General features: G+C 38.9%; 1 long non-coding RNA gene across 1 annotated transcript; it reads left to right on the top strand.

The window, feature by feature from the left end:
- Nucleotides 1–1,491: 1,491 nt before the first annotated feature.
- Nucleotides 1,492–3,307, top strand: LOC120924851. The gene is made up of 4 exons (XR_005746452.1): nucleotides 1,492–1,738; nucleotides 1,847–2,072; nucleotides 2,198–2,303; nucleotides 2,728–3,307. It is a non-coding gene; the product is annotated as an uncharacterized LOC120924851 (long non-coding RNA).
- The last annotated feature ends 2,731 nt before the right edge of the window (nucleotides 3,308–6,038 follow it).

Below are 6,038 nucleotides of genomic sequence, written 5' to 3'. Positions count from 1 at the left end.
AAAAAACACTGAAGGGAGAGGTCAAGCTTCTGTGATTTATCATATTTTTAAACATTTAAATAATGTGACCAGCTCCCACATAGAAATTCATATATGCAAAGAAAAGTTGCAGGTAAAAAATGTAGGCCTTTTTGTTGTAGCAAAAAAGGCAATGTATGTGTGGGTATGCCCCTTTGGAAACCAGTTCAGAGGCAGTCTTGCAGGAAATCATTTACACGTAGATACACATTGCATCTGTTTTTTCAAAAGAAAATGACCCCATAAAAGACAAATGCAGACCCATTTGTAAAAGAGTTTAACACTAAGAATCAGATCGGGTGAATCATTGGTAGAACAGAATTTAAGGCATTTAATTACCTGTGATTTTTGAAGTAGCTTATAGTTAAAGACATGAAATATCTGTCTCACACTGTAACCCACAATATTAGAAGTCCAGAATGATTCAGTAAAAACTCTCCTAAAAAGCATTAGAAATAATGGCACACAGAAGTGCTGCAGCCTTACTTTGAAAAATAATGAATCGGCAATCATTATAATATGTTTTAGAATATGACAGTAATTTCCAGACCATACTTGTGATTTATAATTATTAAGGGTTTAACTAAAGACTGAGATCAGAAATTATCATTTGTTTTAGGCTTTGAGGAAATGAATATTCTTCCCAGGTTTTTACATTCCAGTGCGTACAGTCATATTTTCTCTGTAGTTGGGATCTATATTACAGTATATAGATGTAATATATAAATCCTAGATTCATAATTGTTGAAAAATGCTATCATAATCTGGGAAACATATAAAATGTCCCGGACACTGATTTTCAGCACTGAAGATCAGTTTTATCATTTTTTTGACTGCATATTAATGCTATCCTGTATCATCTTTTGCAATTGTTAACTCTGTCTTTTTCCTAAAGTTAATGTGGGCTATATGTACCTCATGGTTTTTACAGTATGCAAGCTACTGACTTAAATCCCCTCTTCAGGAGAAATTTTTCAAAGTATTTATATTTTGCAGTAAGCCCATATCGTTGGAATGACTGCACTTTTTATGTGGCTTCTTGCACCAATGTGTGGCAGAGCATTGAGACTGCTGTGCGGTATTCACATCCATCTGGCTCCTAATCTCCTAAGGTGGAGGTCTCCTCTATCTCTCAATGCTGCTCTAAACCCTTTTCCTTCAACAGGGATTCCTTACCCTGATCTTTCCTCTTATTATATTAGGTATAATCCTACACAGGGAAGCGTGCCGGATGGTTACTGGTCTCGCCCTTCCCCCGTGTGTATTGGCTTACTAGCCTCTGCTCACGTGGGTCCCGACCTGACTTGTCATTGTCTCTATAAACGCTGTGCGGACGCACGCATTGTTGGTGGGAGGATCCCACGTCTCGTATGTCCCCGCCTTTGTCACTCCCCTACTCAGGGAGGAGGCATCACGTTAGGCTTCCTGTACACACGCACGATGCAAGCGTGTGCGCGCACCCCTTACAAGTCTGACTGATTAGTCAGCCAGGGTCCCGCGCACACACACAGCTGCATCGTTATACGCCAGGCAAGCGTGGATGACGTCGCCGCTATTGCGACGTAGACACCGAGGTGCACGTGGTGATCCTTCCACTTCGCCTATTATCAGCCCCATTCCAAGGGGACTATATATAGAACAGGTGACTTGCCACTCACTGTACTGGCGTCACCTCAATACCAGGGATACACTCAGCTATACACTCTTTTGGAACACTAAGGTAAGACAGTCTTAGCATATCTACAAGCTGTGGCAATTACTTTGCTACAGATTTACAGCCCTTTTATATATTACTCTAATTTTTATTCTTGCCATTTTGTATCTATAGGACTCTATTGCCATTACCTATTATCCTTTCCATGTATATGGATTAAGGCCATCTAGGTTGGCGATCGTTTAGGCAGATTTACCCATCTGCTCATTTATGTCCGGTCTACTGCACTGTATGTACTAGCTGAGTGTGTGAATATATCCCTGGACTAGGTTCATTGTTCATTGCTTACCAGCAATTGACTGCCATACCACCGCATGCAACTTTGTTTTGCATCTTTATGGTAAGCCTCTCTTTATTTCTCTTTTTTTGTAACCTTAATTCCCTGGTTCTGGTTCTACGAAATTATTTGATTTGATATTGGCATATTGGAAATTATTATTTATACTTTCATAATACTATCCACAGATAATACTCCCCTAACTGGTTGAAGTAAAATTTCTCTGTGAATTACAACCAACGATAGGCTAACAAGAGACCGTTTGTTGATTATCACCAACGCGGGGTACCCCTTGTAAGTTATTTGTAACCCTTCTAGGTCCTTTGCTAATGCTGGGATTTTCCAATATCTATCTTATATGTTGTACCACATACCTTCAATATAAGAATCTCCATATGATATGATACCTTTCTTCCTCCCCCTTTCCTTGTTCTAATCTCCCTCTCTTTCTTTCCCTTCTTTCATGGAATTCCTCCTCCTTTCCTATGGGAGTCTCATGGGTTGCTCTTATTTTGTTGCTCTGTTACACATTGATGCTTTAAGACAATACATTTACAATTCTTTATTTAGCTGTTTATGATGCAACCCATGTTGCATGTTGGATATCTATATGTATTGTTGATGTAATCATTTTTATTTTTTATTTTTTTTAAATTTCGTAATTTTCGTTGTACATATACCTGTAGACTGATGTTGTTTCTTGTATATGTTTCATTAGAATGAGATATCTATGCTCCTGAGGAAGCGCTAATCCTAAAAGCGTGCAACATGTCGAGCAAACCCTCCTGTTCCTCTGGATAACCATCTGGTCACTTGTGATATAACATTTTTTATAATTATGCTTTTTATTTTAAGCTTTCTATGTTAGAATCATACAATGAATGTGAACCGTGTGTGTGAAACCAGTTGTTAATTTAATTTCACTTTGTGATTTTTTATTTATAACTGTTTTTATGATATTTCTGTATCCATAATAAATTTTTTCTAGTTTTCTATATTATTTGTATCGTGTGCCTTTAAAGCCCAACCCACTAGTCTCTAGTTCAATCCCATCCCATCAAAGCTAGGAAGTGTCTTGCTGACTGGCAGAGATGAGAGTAATAATCCCTTGGCAATCAAAAACATAAATGCACTGTATATGTATTCCAATTGTGTATTTAGCCTAAAGTTCCACATTAAACTGTAGTAAGATAGACGATTGTACTAATTCTGTAATTGCTCTTGCAAACAGCATTCTACTAAAGCGCATTAAATGCTTACAACACTCAACTGTATGAAATTAAAGTCACAATTCTATATATGCGACTCTAGATTTAAATTCTTACCTTGCTTTAATTGTCCAAGAATATTTATATCATCAAGATATGGAGATTTAAAAGAGACTACTATGGGTAAACACCAGCAGTAAAAGTGTTAAATATTAGACTTTGTGCAACTAAAGACCACTTGCAACCTTCCAAATTTGCACTGTAACTCCTAAGGCCCCTTTCACACGTGTGCAACTTTTCCTGCAACTTTGGACATCAGAGTTGCTAACAAGTCATACCTCATGATTTCCAATAATAACTATTCATATATTTTCGACTTCTATTCCGACAGCTTCAAGAATAATTTAGCCTTCCGCTACTTACTTGTTTTACTGTTATAAGTTACACCATGTTAGTAGAATACAATTTGGTTTGTTAACCACACCACTAAAAATAACACCCCTTGAGAAGCTACTGCGTCAACCTGACACAATAAAATAGATTTCTGAATGTTTAGCCCTGTACACACGGCCGGGACTCTCGTCGGGATTTCCTGACGAGATTCCTGGCAAGATTTTCTTGCCGGCCGAGTGTACACACGTACGATTCAAAAGAACCACCGTTCTTTTAAATGGCACAAACGCAGTGACGTCATCGACTACAATGAGCATGCGCTCGTCACATTCAATGCTGTCGCTGCCATCTGCCTTCACTGATACCTATGCCTTGGAAGCGACCACGCATGCGTCAAAGTCATTTAGAGCATGCACAGGTTTCCATGGAGGCAGGTAAGTATACACACGCTCGGCAGGAAAACACTGCCGAGAATCACAACGAGAAAATAGAGAGCAGGTTCTCTATTTTTCCCGTCAAGATCCTGGGCAGTTTTCTCGACGAGAAACCTCAAAGCCTCGTACACATGCACGGTTTACTTGGCAAGAAAGCTCTGCCAGCAGTTTTCTTGCTGTTTCTGGCCGAGAAAACCGTGCTTTTGTACAAGGGAGGGGGCGAGCATGACACTCCACACCAGAGAGAAAGCCTTGCATTACTGTGTGGAGTTACAAACAGAAGAACAGGAAGTGAGCATTTCTCAGAAGAAATAAGGACATTTAAAAGCAAAATCGAAGGATGAGGTAGTGAAGGAGGACTGCACTAAGGTAAAGGAAGCTATTTAGGGGATTATTTTTTTTCCTTTACAAGTCCTTTAACTAATACACCAGTTTTTACCATTACCTTAATTATGCATCTGTATGCTGAGGAAAAATAAACTTTTGCAAATGAAGTCTTGATGTCAGTTTACATCGATTAGCATTACTTTATATGCATCAACTACAAAAGATAATTACCAAAAATGCCTGCACTTGTTCAGCATTATTCCCTAACACTGCACCTATTTAGGTACACGCAATGGACTAAAATTTGCAATTAAAATTTATAAGAAACCTTGGTCACCTGTTTCTGTTATTGATTTACTTTCTAATAAACTAAACATTCTAAAGATACCCTTGTCATGTCCAGCTTTAGAAGACAATGCCAGTTTATTGCAAAGTTGAATCTTTGATGATATAACTTCATGGACTTGTAGAGAGTCTAGAGACCCTACCTAATGCAGTTTTATTTGTTTTACAAAAGAGGCTGCTTGGGCTGTAGCTAGTTAAATTATTTGTTTGTCCTTCAAACAGTGTGATCCTAAACTTGTAATGATGATTGCTCCGCTATCTGCATACACAGTTACAAATTCAAGCTCAGAAACAAATGTGAAAGCATCAGCACCTCTTTCTTTGTAAAGTTTGAAGTTTCTGCGTTTAAATCTCAATTTTAGTGAATGGTTTTAGATTATCAGTAACATTCTTAAATTTTTCTTTATTATTTTCCAATATTTGTCAAAACAAGTTTTCTTTCAAGGTATATAAAATATATATGCCAGATATATAACTACAGACAGTTGATTGTGTACATACAATGGGTTCACTTATCCCAGCCCTCCCTCCACCACCCCCCCTTCTTCCCTACCCACCCCGCACAAATATTATGCATCTGTTTATGTTGTCCCAGGTAGGAACAAATACCTTAGTCTGAACAACTATTAGTGCATTTATAAGGAGAGGAAATTAAAAAAGAAAACGAGAAAGGAGGAGATCAAGAAAAAAAAGCCAAGCATTGGAAAATCCAACCCTCATTGTTATGAATTACTAGTTATAGGGAGGATTTCCAATTCCTGGGAAGGGAGGAGTCCAGACCACAGAGGGAGTTAGCCTCTATAGGGGGTATCCCATTTCTCCCAACCAGGGCCCCCCCACTCTTTTGAATCTTTTATAGTTACCTTGCTTAATAAAAGCCACCCTCTCACTCCAGATCATTGCATTGATGGTTTCGGCCCAGTTTTTTTACAGAAGGGGGGGCATGAGCTTGCCATCTCTGTGCTATTAGCTTTTGTGCTTAAAAAAGGCACCTCAACACACCTTCCAGGGCTCCTGGTGGAACTCTAGAGTCCTCCATACACCCTAAAAGGCAAGTTTAAGCCTCTGGTTCTAAAGAGGTCTTAAAGATTTTATTGAGCTTATTTATTACTTCTATCCAATATCTAAAAAGTTGGGGCACCTCCAGACCATGTGAATAAGGTCCCCTGTTGCCTTACATCTGGGGCATTCATCGCTCTGGTTCCAGCCTAATTCAAACATTTTTTTAGGAGTATAGTAAACACGGTGCAATAGAAATAAATGGGACAGGGGGGGCGGAGCCAGCCGGAGACCGAGATGGACGCACTGTAGCTGACCTCCGG

The sequence above is a fragment of the Rana temporaria genome, chromosome 1, assembly GCF_905171775.1.
Source record: "Rana temporaria chromosome 1, aRanTem1.1, whole genome shotgun sequence".
In the NCBI taxonomy this organism is placed as follows: Eukaryota; Metazoa; Chordata; class Amphibia; order Anura; family Ranidae; genus Rana; species Rana temporaria.
This window is presented reverse-complemented; position numbering and strand designations above follow the sequence as displayed.